At 41.0% G+C, this 21,209-nt stretch overlaps 1 protein-coding gene and 1 non-coding gene across 8 annotated transcripts in view; both read left to right on the top strand.

Moving 5' to 3' along the window:
- Window positions 1-21,209, top strand: part of LOC134213061 (uncharacterized) — a 126,449-nt gene that overhangs the window by 52,628 nt on the left and 52,612 nt on the right. The gene's annotated exons all lie outside the window — the stretch shown is intronic.
- On the top strand, window positions 7,386-7,457 carry Trnaw-cca (transfer RNA tryptophan (anticodon CCA)). The gene has a single exon. It is a non-coding gene; the product is annotated as a tRNA-Trp (tRNA).

Genomic DNA, 21,209 nt, shown 5'->3' with positions numbered 1-21,209 from the left:
GGGTCGACTTCGCGCCTGCTTCCCTCTGCACGACTGGTATCAAGAATGATGATGCCGCGTGCACCCCAAATTGACCTTTCTGCGATAGGGCCTATTCGCCAGCACACAGAGGGACTTGCCGACGCGGTGCCTACGCCTGCCCCAGCCTTGACGAGGACCTTTTTCCGTCCTCGGGCTCGGAACCCGCCCGGTTGACCGACGCCGCGAAAGCGACGATACCATGTTGTTCTTCACGCGGCCACTTGTTCGATAAAAGGATCGAGTTCGACCACAGGGCACCGGTATGACCCATGAAGCCGACTCCGAACCCTTGGACCACCTCTTATTTGCGCCTGAACTAGCCATTCCTCGAGTCCACGCGCCACCTTCTGTGTAGCTCCGAGACGATTTGGACGATAGCCGATAAAACGGCGTTCCAGCCAACTTCATCTTTACACATCCTCCGGACTAGGTTGTCCGGGGTAGTGTCCAGACCACATGTGGCAAGCATGTGGTCGCGCATTGTGCGAAAACGCGGGCACACGAACAACACGTGTTCCGCCGTTTCCTCTAAACCTACGCACACCGGACACTCGGGCGAGGCCGAGTGTCCGAACCGGTGTAGGTACTGTCTGAAGCAACCATGGCCTGTAAGGACCTGGGTCAGGTGGAAAATGATTTCCCCATGGCGCCTCTTGACCCACGTACCTATCTCCGGTATCAACCTATGTGTCCATCTACCCTTAGTGGAACTGTCCCACGCACGCTTCCATTTGACCATTGAGGCCAACCTGACAGTCCTACGGATGCCTCTCGTGCCGCGCATTTCAAAGCACTCTATGTCTTCACCGATAACGATGTCAATAGGCATCATACCGGTGATGACGCAAAGTGCATCGTGCGACACGGTACGGTACGCGCTCGCAACTCTTAGGCACATGAGCCTATACGTACACCCAAAAAACAAATCTGACAATTATTGTATAAAATCTGGGCATATACAATTTTGTAAGCTTTTTATACAAATATTGTATTAAAATAATACAAATCTGTCTTATTTCAATAAAACAATTGTATTAAAATCTTCCGAAATTGTATATGCCCAATTATTATACAGTTTCTGTAAGGTTTTTATGCAGAACTGTATTAAAATCTGCCATCCGTTGGTTGGGTGTACTTTCTAACTTCGTTCTGTAGCAGTTAATACGCAGGGCCGTGCCCCAAGCTGGCCCCCCATACCTCAGTATGGACAGAGCAACGCTAGCCAGAAGCTTGCGCTTGCTGGCATAAACCGCAGAGCTATTGGACATCATCCGGGACAATGCCGCTATAGCTGTGGAGGCACGCTTGCAGGCGTAATTGACGTGGCTACCAAAGGTGAGCTTATCGTCGATCATTACCCCCAAGAGTTTGATGGAGCGTTCAGAGGTGACCGTGCAGTTGCCTGCCCTTATCACCGCTTGTTGCTCCGACTTTCGGTTGTTAACAACAACCACCTCAGCCTTGTGGTGAGCCAGTTCTAACTTCCTGGAACTCATCCACTCCTCCACAATTGCGATCGAGTGGGCTGCAGTCAACTCCACCTCTTCGATCGATTCGCCGTAGACCTCCAGCGTAATATCGTCAGCGAAGCCGACGATTGCCACGCCCACCGGGAACTTCAACCTCAAGACACCGTCGTACATGACGTTCCATAACACCGGACCCAGTATGGAACCTTGCGGAACCCCTGAGGTTATGTCGACGCACTTCCGACCCGCCTCCGTGTCGTATACCAGTAATCGATTCTGGAAGTAGCTTCCGAGAATCTTGTACAGGTACTCGGGAATTCCAAGACGCAGGAGCGCATCTGCAATAGCTGCCCAACTGGCACTATTGAAAGCATTCCTCACGTCGAGAGTCACTACTACACAATAGCGAACTCCCCTCCTCTTACGCTGGATAGCTATCTCCGCGGATTTGGTAACCGACAAGATAGCGTCTACGGTCGACTTACCCTTTCGGAAGCCAAACTGGTTGCTCGATAGACCATCCGCACCCTCCGTGCGTATCAACAACCTGTTGAGGATGATCTTCTCGAGCACCTTCCCCGCCGTATCAAGCAGGCATATTGGTCTATATGCCGACGGATCCCCGGTGGTTTTCCGCTTTTGGCAATAGCACCAAGCTCTGCCTTTTCTATGCTTCAGGGAAGACTCCTCGTCCAGGCATCTCTGCATAACAGATCTGAACATCTCAGGAGCCTCGGAAATGGCCGCTTTGATGGCCAGGTTCGGAATACCATCCGGTCCTGGCGCCTTACCTACACTAAGGGACTGTGCAATCCCCGCAAGTTCCGCCACCGTTACTCTTCCCTCGTCGGCCCCCATGGTTCGTGGCCGCTCCACAAAAGGAGGCCAGGGACTTGGGTCGTGACGTGGGAAGAGCCCTGATGATCCTCTCCAGCATCTCTGGAGACCGCTCTGTAGAAGCCATCGCCCCACGTGTCTTGGCCATAACGACCCTATATAGGCGTCACCCAATGGATTCGCGTTGTCATTTTGACACAGGCCCTCGAAGCAGGTTTTTTTGCTTGATCTAATCTCAGTCTTCAGAGCGGCTCTAGCAGCCACGAACGCCACCCGTCGTTCAACACGCTCCTCTTCTGTGCGTGCTCGCTGCATCCACCTCCTTGCCCGTAGGCAGGCGCGGCGCAGGTTCGCAATTGCTTGAGTCCACCAGTAAGCCGGTGGTCTCCCATTCCTAGGGTGGACTTTCCTAGGCATGGTGGCATCGCATGCACGCGAGAGTACTGTTACCAGCTGCTCGCCGCTCAGACCGAGAGTATTGTGCTCGCGGCGGAGCGCTTCCTTAAACACCTCGTCGTCGACGTATGATGTCTTCCACATACGAGGACTAGGCCTCGCCCCTTCTTCCGTCCGCTGAATGCTGGTCGTATAGTCGATACTGTAGCGAACAGCCAGGTGGTCGCTGTGAGTGTAGCCATCATCTACCCTCCAGTTCGAACTACTCGTTTGGCCAGGGCTCCAGAACGTAACGTCGATAATCGACTCGGCACTGGAACGGTAGGTACTTTTGGTACCGACATTAGCCAAGTCCACATCCAACATGGCCAGTGATTCCAGCAGGATCTGCCCCCGTTGATTCGTGGATCGGCTTCCCCATTCCACGGCCTAAGCGTTGAAGTCCCCCGCTATCACCACCGGCCTACGCCCCATCAAGTTAGCCGTCAAACCATCTAGCATTCGACCGAACTGCTCGATCGACCATCGAGGAGGCGCATAGCAGCTGCAGAAGAAGACCCCGTTGATTTTGGCAATGACGAAGCCCTCGTGTGTCGAAGACACCAACTCTTGGACTGGGTATTTCCCCGTTGTCCATATCGCCGCCATTTTAGACCCATCGGTGACCCAATTACCGTTCCTGGCGGGTACCCGGTAAGGATCTGCTATGATGGCGATGTCCGTCCCCCATTCAGCAACTGTCTGACACAGTAGTTGCTGGGCTGCATCACAGTGGTTCAGGTTTAGCTGCGTTACCTGCACTGTGATTTTGCAGCACGCTTAAACGCCGGGTACTTCGAACCCCCCATGGGGTGCTTGCTGTTCGCAGCTTTGCTGGAACAAATCAATCAGTTGGGAGGGTTCGTTCAGCATTGTGCCTTATGTCTCTCCAATCCGCAGCGTCGACAGAGCTTGCTTCTATCAGGGCCTTTACAGTTCCATTGCTTGTGCCCCGGTTCCAGGCACTTGAAGCAAACTTCGGTTGCTCATATATGCCCACAGGGCACACTGACCATCCCACCTTGACGCTCCCTAACTTGACTACCTTGGAGGCGTCCGCTGCAGGTAGCCGAACCAATGCTACCTGTGTCCCTGCCGGACCTTTCCGTAGCCGAACGGCTGTGGTGGACGCCTCCACTTCGCACTGTCGCCGCAGTGCCGTGACGAGCTCTTCGACTTCGGTGATCTCGTCCAGGTCTTTAACCCTTAGATTCACCTTCGTCGTGAGTGCCCTCACCTTGACCGTCTCGCCTAGGACTTCCTCCGCCAACTTCTTGTAGGCGGCGCCCTTATGCGAGACGCCCCGCTTTAGCTCGAGGATCATCTCGCCCATCCGGGTACGTCTTATTCGACGTACGTCCTTTCCAGGTCCTTCCTCCCCGGTTTTGGAGGTACCTGGCCGGGGTTCAGCTTCCCAGCCCCACTACCCTTGTTCGGGGTAGTAACCCTCCGCGTTTCGGGGCGGCCCCAGGGAGCTCATCCCCTGGAGACTGTCTCCCCGTTTTGTGTCTGCTCCGTTGGAGCAGCCACCCCGACGTGCCTGCGAATACTTGAGCCTCAGTCTGGGTAGACTTTGGCACCACAGTCTTCGCTGGCACGCCCTCGGTCGATTCGACCTTGCCCAAATCCGCGAATTCTTGGGCCTCAGTCTGCAGACCTCGACTCCATGGATTTCACGGGTTCGCACTTGGCCGTCCCGACCGCCGTTTCCAGCTTGGCGTCCAACATCGACTTTCGAAGTTTCAGCAAGCTCCTCTTGAGGTCCTTACTGATATTATGCTTCGATGACGCAAAGTCGATGATGGCGTCCAGCTGTTCCGTCGCCACCTCGAAGGCCGAAAGCCCGTCGCGTTTGCGGTTCATCGCCTCCGCAAGCCATGGGCCGTCAATAACCTCTACCGAGAGGAAGGTTAAGTGACCCACGCTGGCGCTGCGCACTGAGCTGCCGACTATTGCCTCTGGCCTCCTAGGCGGAGACCTGAACAACCCACCTCTTGCGAAGGGGTTGTCGCCTACACTACTACCACTAGTTGAAGAATTGTCTTGGTTTTCCATTTTGATCCCACGAGTTGCTCGGGAAAAGAGGTCCACCACGCCAGAGCCCAGCATGACGCGGTAAGGGACAATTACTGTGGGGGGTGCCCAGGTACCCCACAGGCTCCGTTAAAGGCCTAGCTTATTATTTCACCCCCCTGGCCATGCATCCCCTCGGCACGGGTCGCTTGACGCCTTGGGATTAGGGGTTAGGGACGATGGTCCCGGAACATATGCATGTCTTACCAAAACGTGAGCCTCTATTCCTTGAAAAAGATTCAATATAAAAACGCCGAAAATGCTGGAGACCACTAATTCAATCTAATAGTAACATAACTTTGCAAGCAATACACAATTATTCGAGTGGTCCAAAATATGTTCAATAGGTGGTCCAAAATGAAAACAGGTGGTCCAAAATTAAATGTGACATATCTTCAAAATTAATGATAGTTTGGTTCTTTCGGTGGGATTTGCAACATTTTTACCTACAAATCCTACCTACCATTCACCACTTTTTAGTTGCATAGGGAATTGATCAAACGTTTTTACAAAATCTAACTTTTATACCTTACCATAATACCATCTGGCATGTTGCCGTAGAACGTGCATTTTTTTGTTTACGTCGTATTTTCTACCGTCCCGAGTGAGAATGAAAGTAAGATGTTGAGAGATTGAGTGAAATTTTGCTTAGGCCGGGAACTGGATTGAAGTGTGCCGGAAATGCAATCGCTATGACTGAATAAATAAAAGCTTTTTCAAACGATGTTTAGCAAGAATAGCTATTTTTAAGCAGAAGTAAACCTCATTGCAGTATTTCCCGCCCCTCAAAATTCAGGAAACTCAGCTTCCTGCCATAAATATCAATAAAACAATGCAGTCGTATGCATGTTAGGCCGGGAATAGAACAATATACAATCAAAGATATTCGTCATTAACCGGCTTCTATTTGATTCATTTTCTTCCACTATTAATTACAAAAATCGTCAAAATTTTCACATATTGCCTTTTCTATATCTACGACGTTTTTATCTAACATTTTAAGGAGGCCTTATATTCTTCGAAGCAATGTTCTTCCATACCTGATTTTCTTTCGCAGTGTATCTGCTCTATTGTTTTCTCAATATTGTGATGTTTTCAACATTTAGCGCGCATGATAACAATAAAAAATAACACAGATTGTTCCTTGTGCAAATATCATTAATTTTGGAGCATGCTATTAAGAAAGGAACAAATATCGTAGGACGTCTGAATTTTCTGGGCAGAATTCTCCTCCAAATCCCTTGCAATATATTGGTCTTCGTATTTCACATGATTTTCCCACTAAAAATAATATCTGATTAAAATGCTGATAGTAGGTAGGTGCGGCATATCACCTTGATTTTTGCGGCATATATATCGATTGTAAGGTATAGACGCCACATCACTTTAGGGAAGATCCACAAAGGACGTCACGCAAAAGTACACTTTCATGTATCGTAAAATTTTGCATCAAAATTTATAATAAAATCGTCGAAAATATAATTAAATGCTCAAATGTCTTTCAAATGAATCAAAAACTATAAAACTTTGCATTTACAGTGTGCCAGTCAATATAACCCAGATAGTTTTAGAACTCTGCGTTATAGTTCGATATAAAATATTATCGAATATCAATTAAAGTCAACATTATTAGATAAGATTATTTTGTCGTTGTCGTTGAAATAGTCGTTTTTTCGTTAGATAATTAAAGGATCATTCCTCATGTTAATATTTCCTTCTGTTTGTATTATGCCTTGGAACAAAATGACAACTTTCGTGATCATTTTCCAAGGCTCTCATAGATGTGTTAAATTTACCCGCAGTACAAACAGCACGTGCTATCAAAGCATTCACCGCCAGAATCCACCACGTGGCGGCCAAACTTTCAGAAATATTAAAGTAGCTTTTTTTTCTGAAGGTATGTTCTGCCTAGGCGACTAATTGTCGCTTATTTTTCGTTGCGACTAAAAAAAAGCGGAGGTGTTGATTTTTTTATGAGCGATACAATACATAATATTACTTTCAATTACACTATAATGAAAAGCAAAACCGATTCGGCGAAATTGGTACTTTATTCTTCGGTTAAGAGATGAGGTGAATATTATGTATTAATATCGATGATTGGAATTATATATATATATTAGAGATGAGATACATTTTTTGCCTAATTGCTAAAAACTCAAGCGAATTTGAAAATGCCAATCAATATATAAAGGCCAAGAAAACGTAATTATTATTCTTTTCGATTTTGTAACTGATCTTTTCTAAATTGATATTGACCGGACATAATTCGTCAAGCTCAATTAGACGTCACCAAGAATAAACCATTCCAATAGTAGGTATCTGTCTATCGCGTAGAAGTATAACTGCCTGCTACATGCTTCGAAAGGTCGCTCGTTCGCTACCTCCTAAGTACAGGCAAGACTTAGTGTCCAATTGCAATCACTACTGTTCCTATTTATAGTCCCCATATAGGCAAACTTCAAACACGTCTTTCCTATACGTCTCTCTCGACACACATTCGCTTGAAATAATTTTATCAGCTGTTGTTGCGTCTACCGTTTCTCAAGTGACTCCGTGGCGCAACGGTAGCGCGTCTGACTCCAGATCAGAAGGTTGCGTGTTCAAATCACGTCGGGGTCAGTATAGAATGTCTTTTTATTACTTCCACGCACATAAACCGATTAGCGAATATCGAGAACAAATTCACTTTTATTAATGCCTCCCAAAAGGCTACTTAACATCTTCATAAATAATTTTCGCACGTAAGTGTTGCTCTCTATCGTCTTCGTTCAGTGTTGTGAACCACCATTCAATTTATTTACCTCTCTGGCTAGCACGTCAGTCGGCACCGCACCGGCCCGCTTGTGAAGAAATAATTATTATTTTAAGGGGGCTTAATTTCCTCTTTGCTCAGGTCGATGCTTAGATCATGACCTGCTTGGGTCGTTGGTGCTGGTAAGATTCAATTAATGGTCTGAAGCGGCGCCGCGATTTTGCGTCCATTGAGAGAAACAGCCACGGAAACGTCTATCGTTAAATGGTTGACTGCGGGGTGTAAAGGTATACGATATACGTTCTTGTTTTTCAAATTCTAGTTATAAAATATGTTTCTTAGTTCAAACTAAATTTATAAAACGATCTGATTTTTTCATATTAAAACAGTTGTTTTTTTGATAATTGTTTCTTGCTTGAATTAAATATTCTATTAATAACAAAACAAATAATTCGTTGATTTTAAAAGGCATTTAAATTTATTATGAGCATTTTTTTCAATATTGCTTACACTAAAGTACCTGCACGAGAGTTAGCGCAATTCGTTATCAGTAATGTAAGAACCGATTTGCATGATTATGGGCTTTTCTCAAGAAGTATTAATAGATATTAGAGATATTGAGAACCTTTCTTCTTATTATTGAAGAAGATATTGAGAACCATACAACTGTAATCTAAGAGATATTACGATAATTTTTTATTTTACCACTTATTACGCCAAACCGTGCTAAATACAATCTTACAAATTATTTGTATTCAGCAGAAATCCGCTTTTCACAACAAACATACTAGTCCATTCTATGAAATTTAAGCTTTGATTTGAAAATAAAAAGCTGGAATTCCAATCGGAACTATTCTAAAAACAATGCACATACCCTTAGCCAAGTATTTCGCTATCTAATCTTCTCCCGGGTACCTAGCGGCCCACATTTAGGGTGCGGTCGTCAGTTATGGTGATTTTATTTTGCACTTAGGTGTTCGGTGCTACCGGAAAGCATACCCCGGTGTGCTGAGCGCGGTAACATACTTTACGGCCGTGCGAATGGATGGTATGGATGGATAGCACTGGATTCGTACGTATGGGCCATGTGATTATAAATATTATCATGATGTTTATCGGATTGACTGAAACAACCCGTGTGCTTCAGCTGATGTATCTTGAGCTCATCAGTTAAAAGAAATTTGGGTAGTTTTCTTGATGACATTTAAACTGTTTCGCCAAATATCAAATGCGATAAATTAAAATCAAATCTATGCAATTCCTTCAATCAAAAAGGAAATAGTAAAAAAATATAGAAAATTAATTGTAGTGATTTTTTATTAGGATTATAAGTTTATCACTGAAGAAACTCAGTTTCTTATCTTCACTTTTTTGTTAAACACAATCAAAATTTGTTCAGAAAAAATATTTTGAGCTCTTTTTAGTGGAGTGTATTCAACCGTCTAAGACGAGTTTAGTACTCTCCATTTAATTCCACTAATTATTCTGCTATCTTTGCAGATACGTATTTCGACCACACAGTTTTGGTCGAAATACGTATCTGCAAGGATAACAAAATAATTAGTGGAATTAAATGCAGAATACTAAACCCGTCTTAGACGGTTCAAAATTTGTTGTTTAGTTGTTTTTGAAGTTACTGGTTTTACAGATCGCGTTCGTGTGACAACATGCTCTTATATCACCGAGTGTTATAATGACCATTATTTTCATTAGATTGTTGAAAAGTGAGATGTTATAATACCAACATTTCAATTATAATACCTGTACATTAGGGTGTCCCAAAAAAATCGATTTTCGAAAAGTCATGGTGCTCAACCCTGAAATAAAAGATATACCTGTCTGAATATTTTTTTTAAGACAAATCGACTGTCTAAAAAATCGATTTTTGAAAAATGAGCATTTTTAAGGTAAAAAATCAAATATTGGGTCCTTTCACATTTTTTTGGGGGACACCCATTCTCTTTATATTTTCTTATTTTTCTGCGGATCTTTGCCTATATTCTCCATGAGTCAGTTTTTGGTATTATGCGTTTTTACAGTCTGCAGATTTTTTTTAAAATATCGAAAAAACACATTTTTTTGACTATTTTTTTAAGTTATTTCATCCTCACACAAAAAAACAATTTTTTTTTCGTTCAGAAAAAAATACATACCAGAAAGAGCTATTTATAAGGAGTATTTTCATAAAAAAAGATCCAAAAAATGTTGTTCTGGGGCTGAGATATTGCAGTTTTAGTAAATAGTCAAAAAGTGTACAAGTTCGGTACTTTTTCTTTACATGTTATAATTTCATCAAGATTGCGCCAATATTTTATTTTAAATTAAAAACAATTCAAAAGCAAATAAATGGGAATATTTTCTAGGTAACATAGCTTTTTTTCCGATGGAGTTGGTTACCTGAATTACAGGATTTGGTCGGAGTATATGGATGGAGCCAGTTATAAAATGATATCACACCCAACAGTTAATATGTAGTAATATACAAATAATCAGGTTTACTATGATCTCTTTATTAGTTTTGATTCAATCATAGGATGCTTTTCACGGTATACAAAAAACAAGGCAGGCTCAGCATGTATGTAAACGTTCAGTTTGAATGTAAACATGTGTCGTCACTACTATCTTCGCACAAGCTGAACTGAGACGATGCTCTACGGTCTCAGCATGCTTACTTTTGTACTCTAACATGTGGCGTTAAAATATGCATCACTCTTGACGTGTCACTTTTCTTACGAGCCTACCTTGTTGTCTGTATACCGTGATGCTTTTTATGTCATATGACAGTCAAACAATTTTTTTCGTCGTATCAGTTCGACAGCTTTTCCATGAGTTCACTTGAGATATTGGAAAAGTAAAAACTGAATAAACAAAAAAGTAAAAACGGAAAAATGACACTTTAAGAGTGACGCATATTTAATCGCCACATGTTCGATTTTTTAAAAATTCGGCTTGTTCTACAAAAAATATCCTGACAGGATCATTCCAGGGGTGAGTACCATGACTTTTCGAACATCGATTTTTTGGGACACCTACAATCACAATCATCGTTTTATGAATGGAAGAAACCTCCTTGAAACGATGTTTTTTGCTTGCCGATCAAAGCTAGAAATAAATTGAGTTCATTATTTTAATTCATACCTAATTAAACAGACTCTTTTCTGTTCAGCCTTTTGGGCTAGCTGTCCGTGCCTAGTTAGTCGACTTATCTCTGAACCTCGTATCTAGTATGTAGTTTGTAGTGTAGTATTTAGTCTCGTTGTTTTCATCCTAGTATCAATCATTCACTTACTCACTTGTACGTCACTTCCATATATGACGTTCTTTAAATTATTAAATCGACTAAGCTAAATATACAGAACTAATGCTCATTTTTTAAATAAAACGATCTAATCTATCAGTTTTCTAGCTCTAGCTCTCTAGCAAACCTCGTGAATCACTTTATCCAAATGTGTTTACACATTCTTTCTATTGTTTTAAGCGTCCTACTTCATTCTGACAGTATAATAATCATCCCTTGCAGAAGTTCTGTTCCTGATTCACGGCCGTGATGCCATCCCTGTGGTTCTCAACATTCCTCGGTCCGTAACCATGATCGGGGGAAACATCCGGCTCAGCGTTACTTACGTCCACCTCTAGTACAGCCAAACTAGCTACAGCCCTGTTGTATCTCTTAGTCTTAGTACGAACCTACCCTTGGCGACCATCACTGGATACAATAGGTTCCTCCACGATAGCACAAACCCAGCACTTGCGGTTATTACCCTCCACGATGTAGACTAAATCGCCAGCTTTCAACGGCCTTGTTTCACCGAACCATTTAGTCCGTTGATTTAAAGATGTGACATATTCTTTAACCCACCGTTGGTACAACATGTTCGCCAGTTGTCGAGAACGTTTGAAGTAGATTGAAGTTATCCCGTAAAGACTCTACTGGATATGGTGGTGTAATCGCCTTGTACTGTGATAGTGGTTCTCGAAGGAAATGATTCGGGGTGAGCGCTTCCACTTCTCCGATTCTTGCGTCAAATATATTAGCGGTCGTGGGTTTATCATATCCTCTGCTTCACTATAGCGGTTTGTATAGAATCTCATCCGTTGAGCGCCTTGCATCGTCCAATGCTCTTAAAACCTGGGGTGGCATTGTGCATCTCGAATAGAATCTCTCGATTCGTACCACATGTGCACAAGACATACCAGCACACAATGTGCCCCAATACGCACCCGCCTATGTCGCTCAAATGACAGCAAGAGTCCTGCAGGTACCCTACAGGAGGCACCCCACCCTCATTTACTATGGTGATCACCCCGTTTCTGCATCCGAGTAGCACCACTTGTCTACCAAGCCGGAGGCGCCTCTAGGTTGGTGGCTCCTATAGGGTGTCCCAGAAAGTATAAGCACGATTTAAAAATAACATTATGACTTAGTTTTCTGGAAATAATTTATTATTATTTCGCTTTTATGTCCTTTACTATGCCTTACTACACCTCAGGGGAAGATCCATTAATAACGAAACGCAAAAATTAAGCATTTTCCACCCCACCTCCCCCCATGTCACACTTTTTGTATGAAACAGCTGAAAATTTTGTATGAACCGTCACACTTCGCTCAACCCCCCTCCTCCCTCTAAGCGTCACGTAATTTGTGGACGCTCCCCAGAATCACTTATCTGCGATCCTTTTGATCGTACGCCAAGGAGTGGGGTTGTGATCACATGGTTCCAATTAGCTTCAGCAACCGTTTGTCAATGATTTAGGCTACTTAATAGGCTCTCGACTGTTTGAATCTTACTAATACATTTGTTTTGGCTTTCAGTCTTTACTGGCTATTAAAACAATTTTTTGGGAGAATTCCACACTTACAAATTGCTTACAAAACCGGAAATACTTTACCAGCATGGATCATGTTGAACTGGCCCCGTGGAAGCATCTTATAATCGAATTTCACTCAAGGTTCTTCATCATCATCACCTTGCATAACGATCTTCCACACAAAACTTTATCGCATAACTTATGGGCCCATGTTCTGACATATGCGGCATGTTATTCACTTCTTTTTTCTTTTTCGGCTTCCTGAAAGCCCTTAATCAATTTTTTGTTTATTTCGGTCGATTTTATTCTTCGATGTTCCCAGTCCAAATCTTGACAGGACCATTTTTACGGGAAAAGATTGAAAGATTTTTCGATCGAGTATATTTAGGGTATCTGTTTCATTATTAATAACATGCTCCTATATCAATAACATTCACAAAACAGGCATGCTCACTGCTGAAAAAAATCATTAGAATGAGAAATAAAAGAATTTGCGCACGAATTCTTTGTTTTCGAATGGTATTGATTTGAGTACATGTTATGAGTTCATGGAACAGTTCCCCTACGTTCAAATTTTGTCATGCCCTAAAATAAAAACTTCTCTTCGTACTTCCGAATCGCATTGCGCACCACTCCGGGTGTGTGGATACCATTTACGAATACCTTAATAATAGCCTAATAGCCTAATAGCCTAAGGAATAAGGAGATTCCCCAAGTAATCCTTTTAGGAATTCGTTCTAAAATTCCCCAACGAATTCCTTTGAAAAAAAATCTTTTTGCAATTTATTGGAAAACTTAGAAGTTTACTGAAGGACGTACTAAAATAATTCATAATAAAATTTTCAAATGAGCTACTGGCGGAATTACTGCAAAATAATTATTTAAGGGATTTCTGAAAGAATCCCTGAAGCAGTTTGTAAAAAAAATCAGTTTGTTAAAAAATCAGAGGAATTCTCGGAGTAATTTCTGAAATATTTTCTAAAGGAATTTTTGGAAGAATCTTTTTAAGAATTTTTGAAGGCATTTCTAAGGTAATTTCCGTAAATTCCTTTATTACTTTTTTTTAATTTTCTTTAAAAAATATTCCAGGAATTTCTTTCGGTTTCTTCAGAAATTGGAATTTCTTCAGAATTTTCTACAACGATTTCTTCGGGAATTTTTCTACGAACTTCATTGGAAAATAATCTATAAGCTTTTTTGGAAATTCGTACGGGAATTGCTGTGGAAGTTTCAAAGAAATTCCAAGAATCGCTTTCATTTTTTCGAATAAATTTTTGGAAGAATTTCCCATGGCATTAATGGAAATACTTTGTTTCATAATCACATATATTTTTAGTAGCCTAGCGTGGCCTAGGCGTGGGATTGCCAATCCGGAGATGGCGAGTTCGATTCTCGGTCCGGTCTAGAATGTTTTCGGGTTGGAAACATTCTCGACACCCTGGGCATAGTGTATCCATTGTACTTGCCACACAAGATACATACTCATGCAATGGCGGGCATAGAAAAGCTTTCAATTAATAACTGAGGAAATGCTAATAGAATACTAAGTTGAAAAGCTAGGCCAAGTTCCAGTTGGAATGTAGAGCCATTGAAGAAGAAGAAGAAGAAGAAGAAGAATAGTTTAACATTTTCATGAACTTCAACAAGAAAAAATGGATAGGATAGGGTACAGAAAGTGTTGTTTTCAAACAGCATTGTTTTAGTGTTATCGCAAAGTAGGGTAAATGATCCAATAGTGGAGGAACTAAGCGTGTTCCAACACTATTAATTTCCCCAGAAAAATAACAAATCTAATTCCACTTACCTTTGATATGTATCCGAAGGCTCTTCGCTTCTATTTCAATAAAAAAATGCTTCCATTTGAAAAGAAATCGTAATTTTAACCTAAAATCAAAACTCCAATTATTGGTACAGTGTTCCTATAGTTGCGATATTTTTTGTCTTTGTTCCTATAGTTGCGAATCCCATTATTTTTAGATATGGATGCCTCACCTGTTCATCGACATTTTTTTGTGTATCTTTATTAAGGAGACTTTCAGCCCTAGGCTGGTTCGTCTCCGGTATCATCGATATTAAAGCTATGTCCATTTAGAATCCGGAATCAATTATTGTACTGCAGCGGCACGGAAAGTGACCGCTGCAAGAATTCTTTTACAGCGGTTTGTCTACCTTGCTGTGGTATAAATTTCACGATGTTTCGTGCAACGAGTAAAAAATAATTCCAGATGGAAACACACCCACGTTGATAATCCAGCTCATCGACGATGGAACCTACGTCAAAATGGATTTCGGAGCTTCCTAGCCAAAAATTCTACATGGCGACAGCAAGAGGAGTAGTTCCTGCGAAGTTTAGGTTTGCTTTTTGGACAAACTTGCAAAAAACAGATGATTTTGGCAAGGGATATGCAGCTGTGGGGCAAAGACCTAAGTGTTTGTGAAGAATAAGACGATGGACTCGAAGCTGTACAAGGAGGAATGTCTTAAAAACCGCGGTCTACCTTCCATAAAGCCCATAAAGATCCCGTGAAGTTTTGGCCAGATTTGGCGAGTTGCCACTACAGCCGGGAAGCCATCCAGTGGTACGGCGATAATAACGAAGATTTCATCGATAAAATATATCCACGCAACTGCCCACAGCTCCGGCCCATCGAGACATTTTAGGCAGTAATGGAACGGAAGCTTAAGAAAAGTGGAAAAACAGCTCGGGACGCGACTCAGATGACCAAAATGTGGAACAGATGTGCCAAGGAAGTTGACTTCGGAGGTTTGCAACTTTTGATGAGAGGAATAAAGAAGAAGGTGCAAATTTTCACTAGAAACAAAAAGAAATGATTTGTATCATAACTGTTTCCTTAAAGTACAGTAAATTACCTTTGTGTTGATGTATTAACCTTATTTGTACGTCAATCCGTTACCGAGATACAGATGATTTTATTATTCCGGATTCTAAATGGGCATAGCTTTAAGGTCACTCCTGACAGAATCCAAGTTTCAAAGTGCTCGCGTTTTCGCAACGCACAACTGTCATTTTTATTTTTTCATGCATGCTGCTACGCATACGTTTGAGGATATTTACCAATTTAAAAGAGCTAACCAAGATGTTTTGGTTCGGTTCGGGTACTGACTGATTAACTAGTTGATTGACAATGTGGGTTGCTGCGTTTGATTTGTAAATTTTGAGTATACCATACTACCGCAACTATAGGAACACCCACGACTAAGAGAACTTTTACCCTACACATTTCCGAATAGCCAACAGAGGTGTTAGACGAAGACATTAATTCGTTTCAGAAACTTGTGTACACTAACCATGTAGTCCAAGTCAAGGTTATCGAGTACGTTTCTAATATTTTCCTTGTCTGGTGTTCCATGGGTCCGAAGACTGGAGCAATTTCCGACAGAATTCCTGGAGGAATTTTCAAAGGAACTAGGGGAACTGTTCCGATCTCCATCTCACTGTACATATATCCATCTCATCGCTAAACAAAGAAATACGGCACCAAATTCGTCGCTTCTTTTTGTCAACATGCGTGCTCACTGCTGAAAAAAATCACAAAAATAATAAACAAACCAAATTCCTTTCCATTGCTTTGTTTTTGATGGAATGGAAATAGGAGCTATGAGATGAAGTGGCAAACCTTTCCCCTACACGGAAAAATTCCAAAACAAAAACTTGAGGCACTGTTCCCGATCAGTTAGTCATTGGGTTTCTGTCCCGACTAGTATGGAAGAAGACGTTTGGCTCTAGCATTGTACGCTACAGTCTGGATGTACGCCGCCAGTAAGGCTGTAGCTTTGAATATATATTTTTTTCTCTAGGATTAGGTATAGGTATGAGGTGCTCACTGACGGCGAGGTTTAGTGCGAGAAGAATGTTTGTGGAAGAGCCAACAAGCCACATATTGGGACCAACGGTTACATCTTTAAAATATTACAAAATTTTAATATGGTGTAAAACTAAAGAGCAGATTTTTTTGCACAAAGGGTAGGACAACAATGACTGGAGGAATTCCAAAGGAGTTCTTGAAGCAGTTTTCGAAGAAATTCTTGTCAGAATTTCCGTAGGAATCTTCAATTAAACTAAGAACGTTCCAATACTTCCGAAATAACGGAATATCACTATTTTTGTTTCGATATCCGATATTTTTGTATCAATATTTTACGTTCAATATATCGGTCATTTCCAAATTTTTGTCTATGGAGAGACAGGCGAGGAATATTCGGGGAATTCCTATTCGGGGAAATTGCGTTGGGGACTCAATCCAGTCTTAAACCTGGTAGAGTCAACCATAGGAAAACCAACGATGATGCGTGGGGACATCCACCAAAACGATCAAATTTTCTGCTATAAGATGCGAACGCCAATTTTTTATTCGATTTATAGTCGTTGTTTAAGTTCACTCCTGACAGAATCCAAGTTTCAAAGTGCTCGCGTTTTCGGGGGCACACCACTCGATACGGAGGAGGCAGACAACTGTCATTTTTGTTGATGCAGCTTTGCAGTTGTGCGTTGCGAAAACGCGAGCACTTTGAAACTTGGATTCTGTCAGGAGTGACCTTAATACAGGGATGGAATGCTCAGAGCGAATCAGGAGAAGAAAAAAAATGCTCACTGCTCTCGACACACGAATCTTTGCTCTTCTCTTTTGTACTTTTGCGTTTCACTCTTTTTCGGGTAGCTCCGAAATATATTCATTTCTCAATGATAACTAAATAGTTTGACTCAATGAGGAGAGGAAAAAGTTGCTCATTGAGTATCTTTGAGTCTCTTTATAAGGACGGAATTGGTGGTGGCGAAAAAAAATTATAATTAATTGGCTAATCTAACGGTAGCCAGTAGGTTATTGTATTTATCGCTTTGTTTAGGAAATAATTCAATCACTATCATAATGCGTGTTTAGGACTGTTGCATTTAATTTTTACGTTGAAGACATTCCCCTGAATGAGCTTAATAATTTTCATTAAAAATTTAAGCAGTCGCAATTTACTCACCAATCGAATCGTTTTGGGCTCTTCTGTGTTTGTTTATGTATCCAGTATTTTGCGTTCGATAATGGCGGCGTGAGTTCCTCTCATTTGACATTCAAGAGGTAGAAAACATTGGAACTCATCGCGGCATGCCATGATTGAAAATAAAATTAAAAGTATACATATTCAAATGTCATTTTCTGATAGAACGTAAAGTTTTGTTCAATTTATTCAAAGTTTATTATCTAATTCCAATTTCATTTTTAGTGTTTATTTGATACGATTATTTTGGATTACAATCATGTTTCAAACCACAAAGAAGCTGTTTTCTATTAACATGACGTTTCTACGGACACGACGCATATGCAGCTGATTATATAAGTTCAAGTACAAAAGCGATACATCTTTCTCGTCCCTATTTAATTTAATTACTAATGCTTGCAGTTGTATGTTCACGGAAATGTTATCAATAAGGTGTCGTATCCGATGGTCGAACTTCCATCCGCTGATTCCGCCATTATTTCGCTCGCAGAATCAATGTAGACCGATCGCCACGAAAATCGTCACAGCGAGCAAAATAATGGCGGAATCAGCGGATGGAAGTTCGGCCGTCGGATACGACATAAGGTTCCCCTTTCGCTAAAAACTAACCTCTACTGTTTCAGCCCATGTCGGAGACGATATCCTTCAAGATACTTGTGAATTATGAATTTAAATCATAGAAATAGATATAAATCACGAGGGAAAATATGTACCTATTTCGGTTGATTCATTACTCCGTCAATACTGAACAACAATCACAATGACCTTTAAAGTAGTTTCTTGACTCTATGCATATTCGCCTATACGGTTATTTTAAAGTATTTGGGTTTTTGTAATGGTACCTAGTTTCACATGTTGAGTAATTTGCCCCAGTTTTTGATCCCCATATTCTTGGTTTTAAATGAGGCTGTTGCTGTGCATAGACACAGAGATCTTGGTACATAAATCCAGTTTATTCCACTTAATAACTGCTTCGCCGTTTTCACTTCCTAGAAAATATATTAAAAATATTTATATAATTATTATTCATAAGTAATACAGCAAATACTGGAAATAAGATAAGGTATTTGATATTAGTCTGTTTATTTTGTGAAAAGTTATGAGTGACTAAATAGATTCAATAAATTTCTGCGATCAAAATATGTAAATATTTTCTACTTCTTGAATGTCAAAAAGACACTCATTAGAACTCACTTGGCCGTTATTACCAAGCGCAAAATACTGGATATGAAAAAATAGAACAATTTGCTAGGGAAAGTTGAGAAGTTGTCTAAATGTAACGGTTTCATGCGTTCAGAAGAAAGCCATCAAGCTCTAACTGAAATCAATCTAGAGTGCGACGCATCAATCAACTAAATGATTGACAGATCAAAAATTAAACCCGAGTGAGATCGGACAGGTTTGCCTAGTATAAGATAATTTCGTCAATAATCTCTTTGTAATTCAAATTTTATGTGCTAACCAGATAAATGCAGAATTACCTACATCAAGCTGCCTGTTGCTTAGAAGCAGTAAATAATTAATGTAAAGATAGAATGGTGTTTATTTCTACCCGTTCATGGATGCTATACACGGTCCCTATTCTCATGCTGGTCTCATAAAGATGCGAATGTGTGAGACTGTTGTGCGGGTAGCGATGGTATGACAGAAGTGTGCTTACATTTCTCTGTACGTTCAGTTGGAAAGAACAACAAAAATGATGCTCCTCAAAGAGGCACATTGAGACAAACGGTTTCTCTCAATGAGCGCCGCTCCTCATTTTTCCCACAACGAAGAGCATCTTTTTTTTATGTTTTGATCATATCCGTGATGTTTTGTTGCTCATTTTTGATGAACTTTTTTTGCTCATTGAGCTCATTGTGCGAGTAAATGCCAAGCCTGCCTTAATATCGATGATACCGGAGACGAACCAGCCTAGGGCTGAAAGTCTCCTTAATAAAGATACACAAAAAAATGTCGATGAACAGGTGAGGCATAAAAGCAAAAGTGATAGCCTGATGTTTGAGTTTTAGGACAATAAAGTTACAGCTGTTTGTTGATAACCAGATTAACATTGGAAACGATATCAAAAACTTAAGCAGTACTCACCTTGCATAGAATTAACTTAAGGTCATACAGACACCTCACATTGAATAAAGCACAAATAGATGAAACAATATCTACTAGAGTGAAGAATTTGCCTTGTTGTATGAATAATTTTCTTCCAACAAGGGTGGGAATCGAGCACGCATCTCACAGTACGTAAATACTTTTAAACGTTTGACACCGCTAACTGCACGTTCATGAACCCCCAACTTTTATTTATTCACCAAAACAGTATTTGTGTACGCAAAAAAAAAAACAAATCCTATAATTTTGCATAGAATCTTATGAAATAATGTACAAATTTTGCAATATTTTATTACAAAAAAAATGTATGCTTTGATACAGCTACCGTATTAATTTAATACAGAAGCGTAAGACTTTATTTCAATGGTTGTGTATGCTAGAATTATTTTCGCAGAAATGTTTTTTTTTTAATTTCTTTATTAAAGAGGCAACGCAGAAATAGTCATATCACTGCAAACTCCTTACGGAAATTAATTATAGTTTTTGGGAAAAGCATAAGACATGATGAATATATGCGTCACAAATAAGGCAAGCAAATTGAAAATTGCATACCTTCGGAAAACCCGAAACATCTTCGGTGCCCGTGAACTGTGCTTCAGGTTATTGGGATAGAATAATAGAAAAGAATATGCGTCCGGCGTTGTTCCCAGTTTATCAAAATCCGTTTATTTTAAGCAAAGCTTTCGACAAAATTCGTATCATTTTTTTTTGATTTACCTAAGTATATTTGGAAAATTTTGTCTCCTTGAGTTCATAATAAAGATTTAACATTATCAGAATAACTCACGTACTACAAGTTTATTCGTTATGTACCAAAGCATTTTGAACGGAATAAATTGTTCAGTACTTCCAGTCATGAGGAAAAAAATATTATATGGGCGCTTACATTCACGAGGATGTCCGCCTTAATTGCGATGAATATTGGGCTGGCAAATTATGCGATGAGATAAGGAACAGGTAATCAAAAAATCGAGAAAACCTTGACAAATAAGCTTCCATCTTCCGCACAACATCAAATCGTCTTGAGCATAGCATCTGTGGGAAATATAGAGCGACGAACCGAATGTGCAAAATACTCGATCACCTTCCTGGTGAATGTATTGTCGTTCGTTCGCGAAGATCTTTAAAGCGTGGACCCCAATACCGAAGCATGGAAGCAGAGCTCTAACGGCAGACGCCATAAAGGGGGGTCGCGCATGTCGTTTCGCGATGAAATGAAAACATTGGGACCTGAAATCATCGGTTTCGTATCACTTAATTGAATTTCTCGCTTCCGCTCGTTCGTTCCCACCCTGATCAGGTGTGGCCGAATCATCGGACATAAGCACGACATCAACCGTTTCCGAGTAGCGGAGAAATTGATTATTGGCCTTGTGCGAAAATTTAGGATGACTTTGGAGAGTTAATAAGATCAATTTGGGCACACCCTTCTGCTTGGTCTCGAATTGCATTAGTAAGCCACAATCGAATCAAATCGCTTGAGTTTTTGTACATTCATCACACTGCAGATATTGAAAAGGTAGAAAATACCATGTTACACGCCATATACCGTGTTATAGAATTATTTTTTTATATGCAGGCAGTGCAGGATAAGAAAGTAGTGAAGTAAAAAGAGTGCGAATTTACAACATTCCCACGGTTCGAAATTGCGACATCCCAACGAATCGAGTACAACAAGCTGGAAACCATTT

This window comes from Armigeres subalbatus, chromosome 2, assembly GCF_024139115.2.
Source record: "Armigeres subalbatus isolate Guangzhou_Male chromosome 2, GZ_Asu_2, whole genome shotgun sequence".
Lineage (NCBI taxonomy): Eukaryota > Metazoa > Arthropoda > Insecta > Diptera > Culicidae > Armigeres > Armigeres subalbatus.
The sequence above is the reverse complement of the archived record's forward strand: the minus strand, read 5'-3'. Positions and strand labels throughout refer to the sequence as shown.